Source organism: Equus quagga, chromosome 19 (assembly GCF_021613505.1).
Source record: "Equus quagga isolate Etosha38 chromosome 19, UCLA_HA_Equagga_1.0, whole genome shotgun sequence".
Classification (NCBI taxonomy): Eukaryota; Metazoa; Chordata; class Mammalia; order Perissodactyla; family Equidae; genus Equus; species Equus quagga.
In genome coordinates, this window is record NC_060285.1 from 24,884,050 (window position 1) to 24,909,606 (window position 25,557).

Consider the following 25,557-nt stretch of genomic DNA (forward strand, 5'->3'; position numbering starts at 1 on the left):
AACTCAGCTGGATAGCTCCAGATTCCCTCCCTCCCATCACCCCCTCACTGCCACATTGACTCTCCTGTGGTTTTCCCCTCTTTCTCCCCCTACTTTTCACCCACTCCTTTTCGGGTAAGCAGTGTTTTGCCTTCAGCTTGGGGAACGTTTGCTAATGACAGGATGCCTGAGCTTGTTCTGACCCTGAACTGCCTTGAACTCCTCTCTCTTCCTCCCACCCTTTCCTTTCTGGGATCTTATAATGTCACATGGCCGTTAACAATTAGCTTTTCTTCTGCAAAAATGGCAAAAGCGTTTAGCTGAAATCCGTGGCGCTCCTCCTTTATATTAATAAGTCCATCAGAGACACGTCGTTGCTCATGGGGTATCACCTCTTTACTTAGCCGAGTTAATTTTCTAGATGCAAAAGTGGCACGTTTTGTTTTGAGTCTTGGCTATTCGTAGGGTCAGCAAAGTGTGTTCCCGGCAGCCAGACCTTCTGTCACTTATCAGGAAGCGCTTGACTTAAAGAGAGACAATTCTTTCCTCAAACTTGGCTGATTCTCTCTTGAGTCTTTGTTGAAGGATTTCTTTTAAAAGGCGCTTGTGTAAGAAGGTCAAAGTAACAAATCTGAGTTACTGTATTTTAGGCTTGTTTTGTTAACCATTGGACAGAAGAAAATGAATGGGATTTTGAGACCTTTGATGCCTTAGGTAGACGAAATCCTCACTGGAAGCTAGAAATAAGGTTCAACCAAATTTTAAGAAAAAATTTTTGCTAATGGTAATATCATCAGTTTTGTTTTGTGCTCATATGAGACTAAGTAGTTGGCTTATTTATTAAATGTTGGGATGTTGCTTTGTTAATGAAGTCTCTGCAGTCTTTGTATTTCTAACACCTGCATACTTCCATAAACAACCGGTTGGAACAAAAGAAAATGTGGCTATATTTAAGGAATATTCTTTTTTTTAATGAGAGAAAGTATTGAATATAAAAAGTGTTATTCTTTTATCTGATAAACTCTAATAGGCCAGAAACACTCAGTTTGAATGCTGGGCGTCAAAGAAAATAGCTGGCTTTTTGAATTTAAGCTGTTTTAAAATTACTATGCAAATAGGGTTTATTGATTTTTTTTCCCACAGAAATAGAAATACATTGAAATATGAATGGAAAGAAAATAAAAGTAAAGCCTTTTCACATAGAGACTTTACTGTTGATATCATTGTAAGAACAGTCATATTTCGCTGCTTGCTGCCATTAAAATGTTGACACTATAAATTGTGAAAAAGGATTTCAGTTTAGGGACCAATCTCTGAATTATGAGACTTCTTATACTACTCTTACCACTTAACACATATTTTAGATGTCTTTGTGAAGTTAACTAGTTATGTCATTAATAATCAATGTTTTATGTAACATTTATCAAAAGGCTTTATGGGGGATACATTGGGGTTTTTTTACAGCATATTTATTAGTGTCTAATTAGATAATCAAAGTTTAATTCTCACTGGAAGGAAATCTATCAAAAAGTTAACAGATTTCTGGGTGGTGGGATTTATGGGTGAATAAAAATACAATTCTGTATTTTTAAAATTTTCGCATTACTTTTGCAATCAGAAAAAAGTATATGAAACTTTGAAGTCTTGTGAATATCCTGATTTGCCTATTACTAAAAGAAGCTTCTATGAAATATGTAATTTATTATCATCCTTGGATTCAGGCCCAGTTAAGTAACTGTTAGTGTTAGGTATTTGAAATAGTGCAGCCTGCTAAATGTGCTTTTGTTATCTGAAGGAAAAAAGAGATGTGTGTATATAAATACACACACACTAAGGAAAGATGAAATTGGAGAAATTGATTCAGTGTATGGTTGGGATCCAATGTATGGTAGCTTTGTTCACCAGTAGTCTTGTTCTAAGTTGTCACTGGCTTTACAATAAAAAGAAAAATTAAATTTTATTTGCTCTGTAGCACAGAACAGCTGTGTTGACTAAGCAGATTTTAATGTATATATTTGTTACTATAGTAAGTTTTCAAATATTGATTCAGTCCTACCATTATGGTGTAAGGAGATGACATATAAAATAATTTTCTTTACTATGTCAAAGCTTTTGTTTTTTCTCTTATTTTCAGCAATATTTTCCACCTTCCCCTTATTGGTGAAATAGTACTAACTGGAAAACTGCAAATATTTTATTGTGAACAATGGACGCTATAATGACAACTGAGGTAGATACTCAACAGTGAAGATGATGATGTCCCTTAATATTAAAATAAATTATCTGTGAACACAAAATTTTTGCATTTTTTCTTTGTTATTGTCTAATAGTGCTGAATATTTATAAGGCATCGCATTTTGAGTCTTTATTACTGTTCTCCAGCGCTGTAAAAATGACAGCATCATGTCATGGCATTCTTTTATATAGCTTTTGTACTTCCACTGTGGACAGTTACTTAATGAATTTATTGCTGTATTGTAAACAAAAGACATTATATGTTAAATTCAGCTTATGGAAATATTCTTTAGAGTATAATATCTATTTTCAAAATTGCCTCCTTTCATACATGTGAAGAAAGAATAAGTTCTTTGAATTTTGATTGTGTGATTTTTGTTTCAACTTTTGAATAGGAAAGAGTTATTTATTGTGCGTTTTATAAACTAATTGTGGCATTTTGCATTTTAAATGATGATAAAAAAATAGGACTATGGCATTTAAAAATGTGCTTTATATAGTATTTGTGAGGTAAGAAAACTTGCTGCAATAGAAAACCTGGTAAAGCTTACCTGGCATTCAACCTACAATGTTGGCAATATCTTTGAGCTGGTGGGGAGAAGACCTATTAGACTGGCTTTATTTTTATTTTTTAAATTTCTGCAAGATATTTACAATATTGAACCAAGAATTCTTAGTCATTAGTGGATTCTTTGTCATTATTTTGCTCCTAGGCTTTTTAGTGGGTAATTGCTTTGATATCTGCAAAATACTGACCTGGAAAGAGGAATTGCCAAGGGCTAGAAAAATGTGTTGAATATATCTGAGTGTAGCTTACCTTTCCTAGCCTGATTTCCTCTCTCTGTTGGCCAACTTCGAAAATCAATAGACGTCTACCAGTAAATCTAATAGGTGGGGTGCCCACAATAAATAGTTATGTTCTGCAGTAACATCTGATACTGAGTACTGTATTTGAGAAGGTAGATTTACAGATCCATGTCATATTGGGATGAGTGAAAATTATCTTACTCTCTAAAGCCTTCCTTTTAAAAATATTTTCTGATACCAGCTTTGTGAAAGAAATTAACTGTATTTAATTATCTCTTTTGCTAGGTACTGTGGCAAGTGTTACTTTGTTAAATGCTCACAATAAGCCCATCACATGTACCTCTTTTGCAGATGAGGGAACCTAGGCTAAGCACTTGTTTCCAGGGTCCTAGCTCTGTGTTGAAGCTGAGATTCCAGTTTAGGCATTTAAACCACTATGTTACACTGCCTCCATGGGGATGTGATGTTAAAAAGTCAGTTTTCAGCGTGTGCTGTACGGAGATCTAAAAAGTGGTAAATTAAAAGGCTCATCAAAATTTGATTTAAATCTCATTAAATTAGTTTTACTACATAAAAAAAACTGAACTATGCAAAATGTAAAAGGACATATTTATAGCTCAAAATGAATTAAAATCAAGATGCTAAAAAGATATTTAAAATATTTCTAGATTTTTAATCAGGATTTATCAATTGGAGTTCTTTGGGCGTAAAGTAAGATGAATATAGGTGCTGAAAAGCAAAAAAAATTATAGTTAGCTTTGTGATGTAAGTATATTACTTGCATTTTTACTTATATGTTTACTTATTTATTTTGATGTTACGTGTGTTAAAATTAGTTTGCATTATTTAAGCATATGCCATAAAAGGGAAGATAGCTCAGATGCTTATTGTGTAGGTTGCTTGAGTCTTGGGTGAAAATTTTGCCTTAAGGTAGGTACATTTTGTATTTATGTCTGTACATAGAGTTGCCTGTTGGTTTTTGGATTTGGTATTGCTTATTTTAATTAAGTGTAAGTTTTGATGTTGTGTTTTTATTGAATGTGGCTATATACCACTGAAAATTGGAAATATCAGACCGGAATGTACATTTTTGGTCATAACTTTTCATATTGAAAATCACATGATATAAAAATTGTGAATTATCAGTACTGGTGATACATATCTTACCTGTTGTTCAGATTTAAAGAACAGAAAATGCTATTGACTTAACCTGAAGGTAATCCATTAAAGTGAAAACCAATGAAAGATTTGCTTGCTTTCTTTTATTGCCATAAAAGTTAATTAAGAAAAAAGATTTTGTCAACCTTCTAATAGCACATTCTTATTTGCTTTTATGTACTTGTTAGTGTAAATACTTTCAAGAATACTCTAAATTTTGTATGCATATTTATAACCAGTGGGAAAAGAATCCAAGAATAATTTTTCTTTGTATAGGAAAGCTTAGGTGAGTTGGTTAGTTGCTACCTCACTTTGGTCTTCTCAGATCATATGTTTAATCCTGCTATTCTTACAATTGATGGTTAATATTTGTTATTAGTGTGTATTAATGTTAAATAATACAAAAGTTGGTAAAAATTGATATTAATATTTGTGAAAAATTATCAGGTAATGACATTGAAGCTCTTACTCCAAATTTAGAGGCATTATCCTTTAAATTAGTTAATATGTATTTGTAAGTATTATTTTTAAAATGAACTTTTTTGAAGTGTAAGTCCAGATTTTAATTTCTTTTTTTTTTGAGGAAGATTAGCCCTGAGCTTACATCTGCCGCCAGTCCTCCTCTTTTTGCTGAGGAAACCTGACCCTGAGCTAACATATGTGCCCATCTTCCTCTCCTTTGTATGTGGGATGCCTAGCACAGCATGGCTTGCCAAGCCATGCCACGTCGGCACCCAGGATTGGAACCGGCGAACCCCGGGCCACCGAAGCAGAATGTGTGCACTCTAACTATTGTGCAACCGGGCCAGCCCCCAGATTTTAATATTTTAATTGTTGATTTGTAGTGTTATTTTTGGTGGGAAGGAAGCTTTTCATTGATTTTTGAAGTAAATTTTGGGTTCATTAAGCAGACTTTAGCCCCTTGAGCTGGTCTTATTAAATCGTTTTTAAGAAATGATCCATTATTTATGGCTTTATTACACTTAATAAATTTGATTTTTCAATTAATTCAAGAGTGTAATCAGTAATATCCTTGGCATTGTGTTAGTCATTGTACATGTTATAAAAATGTGATCAAATGTGGCGGTGTTGTAAGGTGAAATAACAGCAACATTCGTTCTCCAGAATGTTCTATGGTAGGCCCTGTTCTCATGTTTTACATGTTCCCTGGGTAGTCTCAGCCATATTTAGTGCTTTGTTCTTATCACCTACATGCTGATGATCTCCACATCTTTATTTCTAATCCAGACCTCTTTTTCTGAGTTTCTTTCTAGCTGCATCCCAGATATTGCCTCTTAGTGTGCTCTTTCCTGAGGTGAACTCTTTTATTATCCCCTCCCTCCACACCCAATCGCAGTGATTGCACCTCCATCTGCCTAGTCACTTAAGCCAAAACCTTTGGCATCTTCTTATCTTTTTCTAATATGCTCCCCTCTGGCTAGTCCACTCAGTCACACCAAATCCTGTTCGTTTTATTTCCTAAGTATCTTTTAGATTTATCCTTTTCTGTTGTCTCTTTCATATGTCATGGTTTTGGAATGCCTCACCTGAATTATTACTTCCAATTTTGTCCCATTTTAATCTAACAATTATTCATTTTTTATATTTATATCTGTGTCTTTATCCCTCCATCCTTCTTTCCTTCCTTCCGCCCATCCATCCATGCATCCATGTCTGAAGTACCTCCCTACTCCGTCCTAGCCCTATGGTCAGTGCTCGGATACAAAGATGAGGAAACTGGTGTGTTGATATTACAATGCTGTGACACTTGGAGAGAAGTTCTCATTTTTGAGGACAAATGTCACTTCTTCTAAAGCCTTCTTTGATCCATTCTGGCAGTTATGGTGATTCATCTATAGCGTTTATGTCTACTATAGTACTTAACACATTGTTTTATAATTAATTATCTACATATCTCTTCCCTTTTTGGCTGGTTTTGTACTCCAGAGGAACCATGCTTTTTAAATTATGGTATTACAGGGCTGGCCCCATAGCAGAGTGGTTTAAGTTCAGTGCACACCAGGTTTGTGGCCCAGGTTTGTGGGTTCAGATCCCCAGTACGGACCTACACCACTCATCAGCCATGCAGTGATGGTGACCCACATACAAAATAGAGGAGGATTGGCATGGATGTTACCTCAGGGTGAATCTTCTTCAACAACAAAATGAATAAGTAAAAAACTTCTTAAACAATTTCAGTATTCTTCCCATATTATGTATTGTTTAAATGAAGGAAGTGATGGGATTGGGAGAAACAGCACTGAATTAGTAAATTAGGGTCAGATTAGTCGTGGCTTAAAAAGAGTCAAGAAATAATTTTGATATAGTAGAAAATAAAAAGCCATCAAAAGTTTGAGTATTGGAGCTATAGGTAGGCGGTATTTGTGTGAAAGTAATCTGGAAGCAGTTTGTAGGGCAGTTTAGAGGAGCAATAACTTGGCATTATTGAGCCTTTTTAATTACATGTGAGCTGTACTAGTTATCTTTTAGACAAATTGGAAATGTAAAATTACAGTATTTCTATGTAAATAAAATACCTATTTCTAAAGTTCTAAAAACATTGGTCAATATCAAGAGTAGAATTTGCTTTAACTGATAAAAATTTAATAATGAAATCTAGCTCTTTAGCTATGTAATACTAGACTTAAATGCGTTTACTGAAGTAAAGTACAGAATTTCACTCAAACAGATAAAACAGTGCATTTAATGTCGTTCCTGTTACCATGGTAGTTTATCTATACAGTTGACCAGGGGCTTTGTTTTCATTGGGGTTACTATAATTAAATAAAAACTGCTTTATGGTCTACTTGTTAAAGATATTTTATCGAAGTTTTTTAAACTGAGTTTTAAATTATATCTCTGTTATTGTAGGTATGTTGTAAGAGCTAGATTTATTTAGAAATCAGAGATTATGGCTTGATAACATCTTGAGATGTGACATTTAAAAATGGATTTTCACAATTTGTGAGTACTGGTGCTTTTTTTGGGGGGAAGGGGCGGTGAGGAAGATTGGCTGGCCCCAGTTGGTGCTTTTTTATATTCCTCAACTTACTAATATGATCTTAAAATATTAGAAATTTTTCAATCAGTTAAATTTTCAAGATCATGATTTGTTTACCTACATTCTATCACTTCACAAACAGTGGAGTCAGGATTGTATTTTGCAATAATTTTTGTACATAAGTTTGTGAGCATGGACTTTGCCCCTCTTCCTTCTCTGAATATTCTTATTACTGTATTTACATTTCTGTTTTCTTCTGATCCCTTTTTTCCCCAAGAAGCTGTAAAATGGTTGACACATTTTTTATTTTAGGTATAACTTTTTGGGAAATATCTGCAACTCTCATTTTAATTATGGAAAGTTTAGAATTGGTTATATGTTTTCATATAAAGATTTCTTAAGTACTAACTCATAGCCGTGTGATCTTGAGCTAGTTACTTAAACTCTTAAAAGTCACTTTCTTTGGGGCCGGCCTGGTGGCATAGTGGTTAAGTTCGTGTGCTCTACTTGGGCAGCCCCGGGTTCATAGGTTTGGATCCTGGGCATTGACCTAGCACCGCTTGTCAAACCATGCAGTGGTGGCGTCCCACATAAAATAGAGGAAGATTGGCACAGATGTTAGTTCAGTGCCAGTCTTCCTCTCACACACACACACACACACACGAAGTCAGTTTCTTCAATAAAATTGGGAAATGCCAGAGCCTACTTCATAGCGTTGTGGTAGTTAAATGAAATGATATATGTAAAGCAATTTGCAAAATACCCTGTACCTGGTGAGCACTCATAGTTAGTAATTATTTTTATTACTTTTTAATATAATGGGAAGAGCTGTTTGTAATGGTGCTAGAATTGTTTAGGTGATCTATTCCTTCAGATTGATGAATGTCTAAATAAGTGATTCACAATTTCAATGGATTCACAATCATCTTTTTGGCTTTTTAAACTATAAACACCTCTTGGACTTTCTAATAATCCTTCCTAATCTCACCCAATTTGAGAATCAGTGTGTTAGCGAGTTAGAGTTAGTCATGGGTTTGTGTTGTACCCTTCAGGTTTAGTGGGAGAGAGGCACAGTAAACAGTAGTGGACTGAATAATGTAGGGTAGTCATTGTTGTTTCTTATCTAATGACCATTGGGAATAAAGCTGTCATAATCTTTCTTTTTCTTTTTCTTTTATTTTTGCTTTTTCTTCCCAATCTCCCCCAGTACATAGTTGTATATTTTAGTTGTGGGTCCTTCTAGTTGTGGCATGTGGAACGCCGCCTCGGTATGGCCTGACGAGCAATGCTGTGTCCGGGCCCAGGATCCAAACCAGTGAAACCCTGGGCCACCGAAGCGGAGCGCTTGAACTTAACTTCTTGGTCATGGGGCTGGCCCTGTCAAAATCTTTCTGATGAGCATGTTGATAAGCTTTTCCTTAGGGCCAAATTTTTCTTATAACCATTTTCCCTGTCTGTTACCCTTTCTTTGGCCTGTGCTGTATACCACTGGTTTGACACCTTAACAGTCTAGACAGTATTTGCTTTCCTTGTTACTGAATTTTGTGTGTGACTGAGGTTTTTTTGAAGTCCGAATGGAATAACAGGTCATATAACTTATCCTTCAAAAGAAGAAACTAGTTTTGTGTTTTATCCTTTGTCATAAAATCTGGATGCTTACTATTTATAATCTTATATTTTTGTTTATTATGTTCTAGGTCAGTGGCCTTAACCTGAACTTAGAAGCATTCTTGTTGATTGTAAAAAATAAAAAAATAGAAAACAAAAACTAGACGCCTTTGTGTATGTGTGTAAAATCTTAAGCTTTGCCCTAGAACAACTGAATTGAAATCTGAGTTAGAGTTTTTAAAATGTTCTAGGCAGTTCTTGAGTTTTAGAAACACTATTCTAGGGTTTAGCACAGTGTTAAGGGGGGAGGAACCACTCATAGTAGCTTAAATTTGTAGGAAAGGCAAAGTGATTAAAACTTTCCATCATTCCATCTTATTTTCTCTCCGTTTTTATTCTATTTTGAATTGTCCAGCTTTATGATTTTTCTTGTGTTTATATATAAATATCTTCTGTTCCAATTGTTTTTTTATCCCTTTAGTGAATGTTTTTGTCTTGCTCTTTCATAGTTCGTTTTGTTAGAAGGTATACTGAGGCACATTAAAATTTTTCAAGTGTATTTGAGCATACATCAGTTTCAAATTGGGCAGCCCCAAGCCAGAGGTGATGAGGAGTGTTCCCACAGGAGCTAGGGAAGGGCGGTTTTTATAGGGAAGATGTGGAAGCAAAGCAAGGAAGTTATTTGACTGGCTATAGCTTAAGCAGTCGCCTGATTTAAGAAACCCTAGTTGGTTGGTTGTGATTCTTAAGTTTCATTTTGTAAGATTCAAGTTCTTCGACTCTGGCTTAAGTTTTGCTTTTCTTATATAGGCTACCAAAGCATTTGAGCCACCTCTGTGTAATGGACTCTCTGTTTAATTACTTTAACAGTTTCTTACCAGTGTCTTACTGTTTTCTCCCTGTGTGTTCTCAATTATTATGTTTTTGAAAATTACTTTTTAAATATAAGAATATATAATGTAGAAAATACGCCATAATCTAAATTCCCTAGCAATGGTGGTCATCATCAAATATTCCCTTTGTTCTTTGTCATATATAGAGTTTAATATTTTTGTTTAAGATCCTTTTTATAATGTAAAATAAGCTTTTTTTTTTTACAGTACCAAATAATTCTTATGGCTATCATTTTGGTTACATCAATCCCTCAAAACAAGTTTAACCATTTCGTAGTGGTTGATAATTATTAAATTATTATACTTCTCATTTTTGACTTTGAAGTTGTGCTGGGATAGTCTCTAGCATGTGGCACACCGTTCTCCCACACCCATTTTACATTTGCTGAGGCCAGATAGATAGGAGGAAGTGGTATTCCCAAGTCAAAGCCTGTGAGTCTTTTCCGATAGTGCCTGTTGTACCAGTGCCACTAGTAATGTGCCTCATCTATTTTTAGTGATACTAATATTTAGAATATTTGCTTTTGATAATTTGTTTGTAGAAAGATGTCATTGCTTGTATTTGAATTTCTTTGATTGCTGCAATGTTCGTTTTTTGTGGGGGTTTTTTGTCTGTATTTTTCCCTCAAATTGCTAAGGAGGAGACTATTACCATTCCCTGAATCCAGACAGTTTCTGTTTTTATTATTTTGTGGTATTTTCTTTGTTTTATAACAAATTGCTATATATAAGGTTTTTTTGTTTGTTTTTTAAATCTGAGTTAATTTGGTGATCCACCTATTATACTAGCTCCAGCTTATTTTAATTATCACTGCTTTATAATATATCTTAATATTTGGTATGGCAAGACACTCAGTTTTTCCTCCAAATTTTGATGTTATGTATGTATTTTTATTCTACTTTTATAAATGGCAGGCAAGCAAAGGTAGAAGTAAGTGTCTCCATTTTTACTTCAAAACTGGTCTGTCTGCCATAAAACCTCAACTCTGGATATGTCAGCACATTCTATAAAAGTCGTATCAGGAATCAGGGTAGAGTTCCATTTACTCGTTGTCCAAGTTGTACCATGTAAACAGCATTTCAGTAAAAATTAGGTAATTTATGTTAGATTTTATCCATTTATTCATGCTGTCACCAAAAGTGGACTTAATATTTGCCCTGAAGAGAAGGAGGGAGTGACATTTAGCCAAGGGTCTTAGGTAGATTTCTCAGAGGAGGTGATGCTAAAGATAATTAGCTTTACAAGTAGAGAAGAGTGAAGGGAAACACTTCCTAGGATAAAAGAGCATTATGTAAAAAGGAGGTGTGAAAAAGATTTTATATTTTTTTGAACTATTGTTATTCTTCACCATTAAGTATTAATTATTTCCATGTAGTAGAAATAGAGTTTTCTTGGGGAGGAGTGGTAGGAAATGAGATCAAAGAAGGAGGTATATCCATTAAGGAGTTTGGAATTTATTCATCTATAGAATTGAACTGTTGAACATTTTTTTAGGCAGAATATCATCTTTTCTACAGTGGAGCCATTGGGAAAGTTTTTTGAACAGTTACAAATGAGCTACTTCTGAATGTTGAATGGACAACGTTTTGTGATATGTTGATGTTTCCAGAAGGGGCCTCAAAGGATTGCTTCCCTACTTTGGGAATGCTAAAAAGAGCTACTTGTGCCTTTTTTTCCTGGTTTGGTTCACATTAGAGACATAAAAATTATTTTACTGTCTCTTAGGAGTGCTTGGAAATGCATGTTTAATTTGCAAGCCCATTTTTAACTTCCAATGAGGAAATGTTTTCATATGTTAGAAATTGGTTTCACAGTTTTGTTGGGGAAATAAGAGATAAAAATAGTAAATTTATAGCACACAGAAATAGTAGATCCTTTTATTTAATTATGAATATCAGCATACCAATCAAGAATACAAGTATTAATTGTGCCTCTACAAATGATTTTGCATTTCTTTAGACTTTACTTCTGTTCTAATGTAGTTGATCATATAACACTATCCATTTAATAGTAATTCAGTTTAGTTGTATACGGGGAGAATAGGCTAATTTTAGCAGCTATGGTGCATTTTAAACTTAGTTGATTTAAAGTACTTCCATTTTACTAAAGCTTGCAAAGAATTTTTTGCGACGTAATCATCCCTAAGCCCTTGTGTCATAGTATTTATCCCTACCTTGTCTTTTGATATTTTCTCTTTAGAAATGATTATTTCCCACCCCTCTTCTTAATTTGAATCCTTCAAATCCTTTCACTTTTGTAGGCATTTTAAATTCTTTTCAAAAACTAAACTTAATTTTTTTGATTAGGCAATATGATTAAAAGCTCAAAAGTATGTAAAGAGAGAGAGACAGAGAAGTCTTATTTCCTCCTCCTCTCTTTCCTTCCTGTTTTTCCTCCCACACCTTTTATAGGTATTCTGTTTATCCTTCCAGTGTTTCTTTTTGCAAATATAGACGAATGTATATTTTATTTTGGAGATTTTTTTCATCACCTAGATAAAGATCTTCCTTTATTTTTAATAGCTGAGTAGTACTTTTGTGGATATATGATAGTCACTTGGTCCTCTATGTAGACTTGGGTTATCTCCTCTCTTTTGCTATTACACTGCCAAATAAATAACATGTGTATAACATTTTGTACTTGCATAAGCAAATGTGTGATTTAGAGTCTAAGAACAAGGATCTCTAGGTCAAATGATAAATGTCTGTATATACACATACTTTTCCTTGCTGTCAGCTGAGAGGGCCCAGAAAAAATGACACCCCAGTAGCAATGAGCATATCCCAGTGCCCAGATCTTGGTTTCTAACACTATTCTCCCATAAAAGGAACCAAGACTCTTTGGAGAAATGGCTGATTCCAGGCCTGGGACAGGAAATAAATATGCAAGATGAACTTGGAATATTTTATACTGCTGGAAAGTAAGAAGTACTCAAACAAAAGCAATGATTCAGGTATGTAAAAGTGACACAGGAGCCAACTGAGAGAGCTCGCACTGGCTAATACTAGAATAATTTAAGCAACAAAATAAAATAATACGGGATTATAATTCTTATATAAAATATCCATGAATCCATACTGATATAAATAAAAGGGGGAGAATAGACAAATCTTATGTGTAGAATTCCAACTACTTTATGTAGATCCTTAGCCCTCGAGGAGTTATAACTACCCATTTAAAGTGGCAAAATGAGGAAAAGGGTCACGACATAGGAGAAACCTGACAACACAACCTCAGCCATGTGACCAAGGTTTAATACTATAGTTATTCTATATATTTTAAATATTTTTAATATATATTATAAATAAATACTTTAAATATACTGTGACTGCTATACATATAGATATATAGTATTAATTCTATGGACCAAATGTTTGTGTCCCCCAAAGTTCATATGTTAAAAACTAATCCCAGTGTGATGATAGTTGGAGATGGGGCCTTTGGGAGGTGCTTGCTTATGTCATGAAGGTGGAGCCCTCATGAGTGCCCTTATAAGAGACCCCAGAGAGCTCCCTCACCCCTTCTGCCCTGTGAGGACTCAGTGAGAAGATGGCTGTCTGTAAACTAGGAAGCGGGCTCTCACAGGCACTGAATCTGCGGGGGCCTTGGTCTTGGACTTCCCAGCCTCCAGAACTGTGAGAAATAAATTTCTCTTGCTTATAAGACATCCAGTTAAGCTGTTTTGTTATAGCAACCTGAACAGACTAAGACAGTTAAAATCAACAGTCATAAATCATGTTTATAGTATGATGTGATGAGAATGGCACTTTGCCTCACATGGTCTTCCTCCCAAAAAACCATAATCCCAGTCTAATCATGTGAAAAACATCAGACAAATCTGAATTTAGGGATATTCTACAAAATACCTGAATAGTAGCCCCTCAAAACTGTCAGGGTCATCTAAGACAGAGAAAGTCTGAGAAACTCACAGCCAAGAGGAGCCTAAGAAGACATGATGATTATGTGGTATACTGCATGGGATCCTGGAACAGAAAAAGGACAGTAAGTAAAAACTAATGAAATCTAAATAAAGAAGGAACTTTAGTTTACTATAATGTATCAGATTTTGTTCATTAATGGTAACACACATACTAATGTAGGGTCTTTACTTTTTGCTTTTTCTCCCCAAATCCCCCCAGTACATAGTTGTATATTTTAGTAGTGGGTCCATCTAGTTGTGGCATGTGGGACGCCGCCTCAGTGTGGCCTGACAAATGGTGCCATGTCCGTGCCCAGGATCTGAACCAGCAAAACCCTGGGCCGCCGAAGCAGAGTGCGAGAACTTAACCACTTGGCCATGGGGCCGGCCCCTAATATGAGTTCTTACTAGCAGAAACTACATGAGTGCTGTAAGGGAAGGCTATATACTATCTTTGCAATTTTTCTGTAAATTTAAATTATTATAAAATAAAACATTAAAAAAAAGATTCTTCTGTAATTCTGTTGGATATAGCCAAATTGCCGTTTTGTAGTACCACTTGAATGTGTGAGACTTGTTTTCCCATAGCCTCACCAGCTGAATGTTGTCATAATTTTGGAATTTTTTGCCAGTTTGATTGATGAGAACTAGTGTAACTCAGACTATTGTATTTCTCTCATTATGAATGAAGGTGAATATTTTTTCATATGGTTAATGGACATTTTACTTTTTTTTCCTTTCTGTGAAGGCTCGTGTTCTTTATTTTTCTATTAGATGTTGGTCTGTCTTCTTGGTTTCAGGAGTTTGCTATAGGGAGATTAGCCCTTTATTTGTGATACAGGTTGCAAATATATATATATTCTTTATGAATATTCAAATATATTTATTCTTTATGATATTTTCATGCAAAATTTTTCTTTTTATATGGTGATATAATTTTTTCTTTTATTTTGCTGGATTTTGAAATATAGTTAGAAAAGTCTTCACCACTCCAAGATTATAAGGAATTCATCCATATTTTCTTTCAGTACTTGTGGTTTCCTCTTTTACATGTAGACCTTAAAATTTGAATACTTCAATTCCTCCTAATTATTAAAGCATTTTAAACACTTAACCTTTTCTTTCAGAATACTCCTGTGTAAGCATGCCTGTGGCCTTATAGGTGCTTTAAATGATTTATAGTAAAAGAAATGCTTATGCATTTACTCCTAATGGGTAAGAAGTCTCAACTTTCTGGAAAACGTACTAAGCATTTCATTGTGTCTTAATTCTAATTCATGGTTTAAAAATAACTATACAGTAATGAAGACTCCTTTAAAGTTTCTTTTTGCTGTTAAATTGTAGTATATTTAGCAGTATTTTTTTCTTCTACTGATTATTCATGTTGTGGATTATTTTGTATTTTCAATTTTTTCCCTTTCTGTTTCTCCTAAGGTTCCTTCTCAGGTTATAAAACCTGTCTCTGATTTATCTCCCATCTTCCTTTGAACTCTTCACTGGTTATCACCCCTCTGATATTAGTAATCTCTTTATTTGGTTTCATTTAGAAATTTAATTAGTGGGCCAGTTAGCTGTTTTAACTTATTAAGAAACTGGAACCAATAGTGTCAGTGGATGCAGCCTAATGTAAGGTAATGATTTCTTATAACCTTTTATAAAGGTATTCATATTTTCCTCTCACTGCTTGTGATGAAATTAGTATTGCTGAACTGAATTTTAACAGACATTTGGGAAACTATCGGGTAGTGCTGTGGAGAGTTGGCTCCTTGAAAATACCACCCAAAACAACCTTATGAGTTTATGGCTTATAGTACTAGAGTACCCCTTTACAGAGCTGGTAGGACCTGCTGGGGGAAGGGGAGAGTTTGCGTCAGGGGGTGAAAAAAATAGCAAAGTAGGAAGGGAGAGCAAAGTTGGGACATTTATTGAGGATTTGGGGTCTTTACAGCGGGTATTTCAATGCAGAAGCTTGATTAGAATTAGGAAGGATCATGATATAGTAGTGTAGGATTGATAGACATAGCGAAGCAAGGGTTTTGAGGTGAGATTTTCAGAGTCTTGGAAAGTGAACACTTATTTGCTGCTATTTATTGAAAAGTTGAATAGTCTGATGTTGGTTTATATGGGGATTTGGGGAAGTTCCTGAAATGAACAATGAAGTTATTTGCAGCTCTTATCTGCCTGGGCAAGAGCTTCCTGGAATAGTAAAGTCATGTTGTTGAAAACAGCTAAATAGTCATGTTAATGTAGGCTGTAAACTTTGGGTGCAGGTGGTTTCAGTTCTCACTGTCCATTTAGAACCACAATAAACTTGAAAACGTATTTATAAATATAAAGTCTAATTCATAGGACCAAAAACAAAGATAATACATTCTCTTGATTAGGGTTTGACATTGAATTTTTTCCCCTGAGGAATGAGGCCTAACTTTGACGATTAAGATGTCTGAGAGACACAAGTAGGCATTGGATATATCAATCTGCAGCTCAGAAAAGAGAAGAGGATCAGAGATAGAAATTTGGGACTTATTGTTTAGATTGAATCCATGTGCCTAGATGAATTTGCCCAAGGAGGAAGCATAGATGAGAAGAAAAATACTTGGGCCTTAAGAGTTGTGATGCTTAAGTGCTATACTGGTGTGTATTTTTGTGTGTGTGTGAGTAAACCTGCAAAAGAGTGGCCAAAGAGGTTGGAAGAAAACCAGGATATTGTTATGTGATCCTGGAGATATGGCTGAAAAGTAGTGCTATACTGGTCAGAACCCGAAGGCCTTATGTAGCGTAGATGGAGGAAAACCTGTTGGTCCCAGTGATGAATTTTCACTCAATAGTTCTTCTGTGCATGTACAAAATAAAGGCTGTTCACAGACTATTCAGTCTGTCATGAGCTTCTTCACATAAGAATTGCCTAGTAGGAAATACTGTTTGCAGGGTAGTTATTTGAAATTAAGAATATTTTCTTAGGGGCCGCCCTGTGGCCAAGTGGTTAAGTTCACGCGCTCCACTTTGGTGGCCCAGGGTCTGGCCGATTTGGATCCTGGCCGTGGACATGGCACCACTCATCAGGCCATGCTGAGGCAGTGTCCCACATAGCACAACCAGAGGGACTTACAACTAGAATATACAAGTGTGTACTGGGGGACTTTGGGGAGAAGAAGAAGAAGAAGGAGAAAAACAAAAGAAGATTGGCAACAGATGTTAGCTCAGGTGCCAATCTATTAAGAAAAATTTTTTTCTTAGAAATAACTTTACAAACTTGCTCCCACATCACCCCATAAAAGTTATTTAATCTCCTAATTTGATTGTGATTGAGGAAAGGAGGTAAGTGATATGTGGCCTGCAATTTTATATAAGTACTTATGTTTGATATTCATAATTTGGGAGTATACAGTGGAGGAAGTAATATTTGTTCAATGCCTGCTATGTGCTAGGCACAATACATACATTCTAATCTAGATCTTAGATCCTTTTGAGATGGTTATTCATTCCCTTCTCCAAAGAGGAAACTAAGATTGGCTTTCTCAGTGTCATACTTCTCATTCTCCCCAATATCTATTTGAAGGAATCAAGGTTTGAACTTTTGTTAGGCTTACTCTCAATTTCTGCTACACAGTAAGTGGACTTTTCTGTATGCTCTACACCCTTTATCAACCATTGCCAAAGTTTATGTAATTAACATTTCACCACAGCTATTAATTGAATGTGGGAATATGTTACCTCTCAGCTTTTGAGGATCAAGACTGAATAGCTAGTAAGCAGTGAAGCAAAGAAGAGGGGATCTAGGCCCGTATACTCAATGTTTGATTAACTGGAATCTTTGATTAACTAACTAGAATCTTTACCTAAAATTTTTGATTAGTTAGAATCCATTTAATTCCACTCAAGGGAGATATTTAGGTAGCAGAACAGTATCCTGTTTGTCAAAATTCTGGTTAATTCAAGTATTAACTGTTTTTAAATATTTTTTTCTTTCCTCATAGGAAACTTTTCTTTGAACATTTTTTTAAAAAGTCTGTTGTTTGTAATGTGTATGCACATTTTACCCTCTTTTTTCTAAATTTTGTGTTAATCTAGTTTAGTACTTTCATTTTCTTGTTTCTAATATGCCAAGTTTTCCTAAATAAGTAGAATTAGTAGAATAGAAAAATCCTAGAAGTAAAAGTGAAAACTTCTGGAAAAAAATCAAAGTTGTGGCTGTGGAATTTAGTTAGGTACAAACTTTTTTCTTAATCTTTTAATTGAATTCTTACCATGACCTGTATTATAGATCTTAGAAAGTAAATTAGGTGTGCTTGTTAACTAGCTCTGTGTTATGACCCCTCCCTCTTAGGATTGGTATGTGAGCAGTTTCTAATTTACCATTTAGCAAGTAATGTGGTAGAGGATTAAGGTTTTTTTTTTCCTCCTCCAAAATCACAAGAAGGCTTTTCTGAAGGTAATGATAGTTTTAAAATTTTAAGATCAACTGATAATGATTCAGACCTAGGAAGACTCTTTTTGTGCTATTTCTCATATCTTTGAGTGATTTTTTTCTTAAACAGCCCTTCGCTTCCCCGAAGAAAAACTTTACCAGAAGGTTTAAGAGTGCTGGCCTTTTTAACGTGTTGCCAAGTCTTTTACTCTTCCCAAGGAAAGCTGGCTACCATTCAATAAAGTTTGTCTGAGGAAAGCTTTAATAAAGTGTTAGTTTTTAAAAAATGTGATAAACTGTTATTATGTCATAAATTACAGAATGACAAAATAGCACATTCAGTTGTCCAGTTCAAATGTTATTTGGAGAGAAAGGCTGGAGAGTTGCCTACATACTTTTTCTTTTTTTCTTTAAACATGAAGAGTGAATTCATATTTGTCTTGTGCCAGGTATGCTGAGAACATTCTCAGTGAAATCTATGTGAATATTTAGAAAGTAGGAAGTATTGTGAGATTTGTGCTTTGAAAACATATAAGACACGTAATTTTTTATTTGGTGGTAATTGGAAAATGTGTCGTGATAGAGAATTAAATTATTTTTGAAGGGAATTGAAGTTTCATTCTTTAGTAGCTATAAGAATGTGACCTTTTAAATATCTAAATGTATATTTTAACTTAATTCTTCCTATTGAAATGATGTCTCTAAAATGCTTTTTATACTTCTTAATGTTGGAGTTAGGAGTTGGGTAAAAGGTGAATGATTAGCTGAGCCTCACAGGATGCCTTTACATCAGTGGGGTCATCATGTGGTAAAGTCTGGTCTTTTCAGTTTTGTAGGTTGACATTCTTGTTTAGTTCATTTTGAGGTGAGGTGGTACTGTAGAATCTTTTGTTACTTAAGGATAAAGTGTAGTGTTAATTTAGAAATATACCATGAGAAATAATCTGGCTTGTATCCAACAGATTTTTTTTTGGATGTGAGTGATGTGATGGGGGTTGGGAGGGATACAAAGATTAAAAAAAATGTTTCTGTTCTTAAGGAGTTTATAGTATGCTGAAACCCAGGAACTTTTTATTTATATAGCCCACTTAATCCTGGTGAGTAAATGAATTTAGAAGACCAGATTTTAGATTTGAAGATTGGATGAGGATGGCTTTAGAGCAGTGACTTTTCAACCTTTTTGATCTCGGGACCTCTTTGTATTCTTAAACATTAATTTACTTAAAAATAACAAACATTACAAATTAACGTAAATATTTTAAAATAGACTATTTTCAAAAAAATACGGTGAGAAGAGTAGCATTGTTTTACGTATTTACGAGTCTCTTTAGTGTCTAAATAGAAGACATCTTGATTCTCACGTCTACTTTTGCATTTCACTCTACTGCAATATTCTATGCAATGTAGTCTCTGGAAAACTCCACTGTATACTCATGAGAGAAAGTGAAAAAGGCAGATAATTTCTTGGCATTAATATAAAAATATTTTTGACCTCAGGACTCTCCTCTAAAGATTCTGCAGACCACACTTGGAGAACCTCTCCTTTAGAGCAAAATGAAATTGGATTCTACTCCTGCCCAAGATCTTCCTCTCTCAATTGGATATTCTTGGGGGTATTTCTGTTAAGCTGTAGTAACTCACTAAATTCCACTTCTCAAATCTGCTCCTGGGCATCTCTCAGTATTCTCCACAGTGAATGATACTCTTGGAACTGTAGGCTTTGATTCTTCTGTTCCCTTCCCTCCTTTTTTTAAAATCACTTAGGCACCACCAATTGGAAATGGTAAAGCTTGCTGGCTATGTGATCTCAGGCATGTTTGTAAACATATTTGAGTCTGTTTCTTCATTTGTAAAATGGGCAGAGCAATACTAACTCATAAAGTTTTCATGAGCATCAAATAAGATAAAGTTATATACAGTTGCTAATAAAATCTTACTGTTTTATAGAGGTTAGCAAAAAACACTACCTAAGATATGTTCCAATCTTGTCACATATATTTTGGACTGTTTGATTAAATTTGCAAAATATCCTAAATTCAGTAAGATTTGAGTCTCTCTTGTTTATAAGTTACTCCAGAGAGTGATTTTCTTTTTTTTTTTTTGTAACTACCCTTCTTCCTTTCCTTCTGTCCAAGACTTACTTTGGCCTTCTTAGAACTAGGTCCTTCACAAGGAAATGGGATTTTAAAACCCTAACAGCAAAATATCTTTCCTTCTCTAAAAGTGTTCATGATCTTGTGCTTAAATTAATTAGAAACAAGTGGGAAGATGCTATATAAAAGATATGTATGAAGACTGAGAGTATGGTGTAGGGAATGCCCAATTCTGTCTAGGTAGAGAAGTAGAATAAGGAAAGAAAAAGGATTCATCTATGCCTTATTTCTCAACCACTGATTTTTATAACTCCTAGAAGAAAGAAAAACTATTAAGCACCTGCCAATTCATATTTTTTGAGTGAAACTATGTGCTAAACCCTATTCTGAGTGATACTGTGTAGCAGTTAAGAGCATAGACTAGGTAGGGTCTGATTCTAATTGGATTCCATCTCTTGGCTCTTCTGCTTACTAGCTGTAACCTTGACTGAGTTTTTAATTTTTCAGTGACTGTTTCTTTGCATGTTTAAAATGGGGGTAATTTTAATAATTTATAGGGTTACTGTGATGGTTAAAAGAGTTAATATGAATAAAGTCCTAGAACAGATTAGCACATAATACTACTAACCACTTTTCTTATTACATAAAAAAGGCCAAAGACATCGTTTCCTTGATAGTATTAACTTGTTTTTTTTTTTAAGATTTTATTTTTCCTTTTTCTCCCCAAAGCCCTTTAGTACATAGTTGTGTATTTTTAGTTGTGGGTCTTTCTAGTTGTAGCATGTGGGATGCCGCCTCAGCGTGGCCTGATGAGTGGTGCCATGTCCGTGCCCAGGATCCGAACTGGTGAACCCTGGGCTGCGTGCGTGCGTGGAACGTGCGGAACTTCACTGCTCGGCCAAGGGGCCGGCCCCAATAATATTAACTTCTGGTAGTCTCTCTATTATTTTAAAATGATTGCTGGAAAATTATGTAATGTGAAAGGTTAATTTTGTCTATTTTTCACTCGTTATTGTTATTTAAAGCACATTTTATTACTTTGACTTGCACAAGAGAAGACTGTTGATAAAAGGCCAGATCTTTTAGTAGTTAAAATGCATTTTATCTAAATTCACATTAATGATTTTTTTTAAAGTACTATTTTCCCCTTAAATTTATTAGAGACGCCTTCTTATGTGATGTTGCTGGAGAAACTAACGGGTAGGAAAGTACCTAAACTTAAATCTCACTTATTGAGAGAAAAATTGTCTGTTGCTATCACTAGGCACTAGTCATTTTCCATACGTTTTTAATCACTTTTGAAGGATGTGGTTGCCAGTGTTTAGGGACATATACTTGAGAGTTTACCTAGTTAACTTCGCAAGCAGAAGATTGCTCATATTTTAATGTTTAATTTTTGATTTATTTGAACAATCTTTCAAATTGTCCTTGGTAAATTAAATTTTGGGTCAAAACCAGTATCAGGTTTTATAGTAAGCCATAAGTATTATTGCATTCTAGGGCAATTATTATTGAGTAGTAAGAGTCTTCTGAACAATCAATGCAAATCTTCCTTAAATGTAATCCTTTGTCTATGGAGAAAGAATAGAAACTTTTCTCTGTCCTTTTGTGTCACTGAGGATGTCAGAGTAATGCTAGTGAAATGTGTACACAGAAGTTAAATATACTAATTAGGGCTCCAGGAAAAGCTTAATTGGAGTGATATGCTTAAAACAAAAGACTTAAGCTGCCACTTTTTAATTTCCAGATAAAAAATCAAATCTGTGTGTCAGGAAAAAGGTCTTGTTTTCTCTTTGGTAAAAGAATTCATATATTTAAAAGCAATTGGGACCACAAAGAAGAATCTATTTTGGATTCCCTAAGAAGCATTTTAATGCTCCAGGCACATTTTTATCTATTAAATTGAGCATTCTCACATACTGTAATTAAATGATGGTTTCCTCTCCCCCCAATATTTGAGTAAAGTTAGAGTAAAATACATTCTGGAGTTCAGTAATAATGAATTCACACCCATTCTGCTGTCTCTTACTACTCATGAGTTGTGGAGAGTTGTGGTGAGTGCCATTATGTTTTCTTTCTATTGATTGTTTGCACATCTAATGACTAGGATTTTAATCAGATTTTCAGCCTGCTATTATGAAAGCAGTCATATAAATGAACATGTATTCACGTGCCTAGGAGCTTACTATAAACTTTGCTTCAAAGCATGATAAAAACAGAAATTGATTTTCTAGCATGAGGTCAAATCCTGTAATATTTATTTTTAATTTCTGTATAGAGTAATCAGCAAATCTTAGCTGATACCTACATATTTCAAACAGTATTTGTTCTAAGAATGAAATAAGGGAACTTTCCTCATAATGGAATTTAACTCTATTGTTTAAAAAGAATCACATTCACAGAGATGGGCTGATAGGAAGATTGTGCAACAAAATTTTCGTTTCACTGTAATATATTTGGTTCTTTCCTTTTTTCTTTTTAATTTCTTTTCCAGTTTAAGAATGTTAGCTAAAATTGCGTAGAAATTTTATTACAGTTCATCAGCACCCCATTTAGAAAGGAAAGTTCAAGTCGTCCGCCTATACTGCAGTTAAGAAATTTGGTACAAGTTTAGTTTAAATTATTTTTGATGACATAGATGGTTGCATGCTTTCAGGGACTTCTGTGGATAGCATTTAAGAAGGCAAGTGAGGGTAGAGTAGAAGCTCTGATTAATTATGGCCTTCATTCCCTCCGTAAGACTGCTGATTGATGGCCAAGTTTAATACTGGCTGGGGGCTAGTAGGCTTTTCTTTAGTTTGGCTTTATATTCTTTTTTTTTTTTTTTTTTTTTACCAATTGTTGTATTCCGGCTTTATGTTTTATTGTAATTGTATGATTTAATCAGATATTACCTAAACCGGTAAAGTATCATTATATAAGGAGAGTTATTTTTGTGAAGACTTTGGAAAGAGTCGATAAAGGCAGGTTGCTAAAAAAATCTTGTAGAAAGGTCATATAAATCTAGAAGAGTGAGGCATTCATAACAAGTGTTTTCAACTTTTCTTCACTTTTAAAGAAATCGACTGGAAATTGTATAGTCTGTGTTGACATGTGATTTATGTAAGGAATTCCTGTGATGGCTTTTGTCAGACAGCAGAAGATTGGTAAGCACATTTGAATGTTTTAAGTTAAAATCTTTAAGGTATGTAGGTGTATTATTGTTCCTTTTTGTGATTCCCTCAATTACTGACTTGATTAGTGGTCTGGTCCTGAGTTAGTTGATTCACGAAGTCTTCTTGAACTCTAACTTGAAAGAAAGTTAGTAGTAGGACTGGAGCACTTTTTCAAACTTTAATGTGGATTTTGTAGTAAAATTGGAATAATACCGTGATTTCATAGTTAATACCACTTGTAGTTATGACAGTGGTCATAAAATTTTGTATTCAAGCCGACTTGATAGGTTACCTGGGTTTTGGGACCCTCTTATGCTACTTTGTAGCTTTGTTTGCCCCCTTTTTTAAAAAATCGGAGTAGCTTCCTTTTAAATTTCCTCTTCCAAGGAATCAGCTGATGCTTCTAAGGCAGACTCTTGAGCCAGTATAATGGTTTCATACAGAGGTGTCAAAATATTTCATTTCGGGGCTGACCCCATGGCCAAGTGGTTAAGTTCCCGTGCTCTGCTTCGGCAGCCCAGGGTTTCCCTGGTTTGAATCCTGGGTGCGGATCTGGCACCGCTCATCAGGCCACGCTGAGGCGGCATCCCACGTGCCACAACTAGAAGGACCCACAACTAAAAATACACAACTGTGTACTGGGGGCATTTGGGGAGAAAAAAGGAAAAAAAAATTAAAAAATATATATTTCATTTTCTAGTGAATATTAGACTAAAATGTGGAACACTTCAACAATTATAGCTTACTTGGAAAATTAAAGGAGGCTATTTCCTATTTATGTATATTTTACTTATCTTGGGTAGCTGACAATACCTTTTAAGAATTAGTGGCAACAGGATTGGCCTGCACTTGAATCTTAAGAGGCACAGTGCCCAGAGAGGACCCCAAAGCTGTTTTGCTGGCTGCCTACTCTGAAGCAGTTGACTAACCAGCTGCAGAGCACATTGATCTGGTCATAATTGCTTTCATCCTGGAGCAGAGCAAGTTAACACAATTTAAATCAAGAGCTACATTAGAAGATCCTGACCTCAGGATAACCTCTCATTTCCTACCTTTGGAAGAAGGAACAATTCCACTCACTTCCTAGCTTCTAACCACAAAATTGCATGGAAACATATAGCAACATCTAAAGATTGTGATCTCTTGACTTTCTTTATGCTTTATACAGGTGGATTCAGAATAGGAGCTTTCCAATTTTCCTTTGGAGTAAAAGGAACAATAGTCTTAACCTACTGTTCTTTGTTGAACAGAGAAATAATCCCTCCCTTCCTCTACTTATTTTTTTCTATTGAAATCTTTCTGTACTATTCCTATAGATGTAGTATAGATGAAATAGACCTGGGACTGTGTTTGTAAACTCACCCTTTTTCTAACAAAGCATACTAGAGTGTGACAACTCTCAAGCCTGTGTTAGATAGCAGACCAGTGTTTCTTGATATTTACATTTTTAGAGCATTGCTTTCTTTTGCTAAATCAAGGCCCCCCCTTATTCTCTGAATACTCCCACCAGTCACTATAAAGATTTTATTGAGCCTTATTTTCTAGGGATTTGAACTTTGTTTCTGCTGTGACTGACATGACAGCATAGATAATTTCACATATGGGAAACTATAAGTTACTATATCGATAAGAGGGACTAAGAACTGTGAACAGTTTCCAACTCATAAGCTGTAAATCTACTCTTCTCTCTCATTCATTATTGTCAGTGACATTATTATAGGAATAACTCTGACTCTGCTCTAATTCATTGAGTATATAATTCACATATTTCCTATTTCAACTGTTAGTAAGAAATTCAAATAGTCACAATGTGAGTTCAGTATGTTAATTGAAAGAATTAACTGCAGAATTGAGAACTGCTCTTTTACTTTCTAAGTCTTCCTGGTACCAAAGAAACTACCACCATGATACAAGTCTCAGTGTTTGACTCTTGGAGGATTTATTGAGTTAGAGCAAAATAAGAGCAGGAATCATTAAAAATGTCATGAAATGAGGGGAAAAAAGGAAATGAAATAAAAAATACATTTAGGTGTTTTGTAAGTATTAAAATTTTGTTGACTTACATAGTTAATATCTTTCTACTTGGAAAAAAGAAAAGAACCCAGATATCTAACCAAGGTCACATCCTTTGGAGCTTGTGTACCTTCCTGATAATTGATGACATTGAGCCACCTGTAGTGTTGGGTAAGTCTTCATAACACCACTGATATATATTTACCATTTCTGAATGTCCAGAGTTATGACTACATTATATTCCTGGTAGTACAAAGCTGATTGATTTATATAAGGATCAAATTATA

At 34.8% G+C, this 25,557-nt stretch overlaps 1 protein-coding gene across 6 annotated transcripts in view; it reads left to right on the forward strand.

Moving 5' to 3' along the window:
- CDK17 (cyclin dependent kinase 17) overlaps positions 1–25,557 on the forward strand; it is a 122,798-nt gene that overhangs the window by 16,148 nt on the left and 81,093 nt on the right. The window contains exon 1 of one of the 6 annotated variants that reach the window (XM_046646727.1): positions 12,540–12,635. The exons of the other annotated variants lie outside the window; for them this stretch is intronic. The gene's annotated coding sequence lies outside the window, so the exon portion shown is untranslated. Of the gene's footprint in view, positions 1–12,539; positions 12,636–25,557 lie in introns of those variants that run through there. 6 annotated transcript variants of the gene reach the window in all.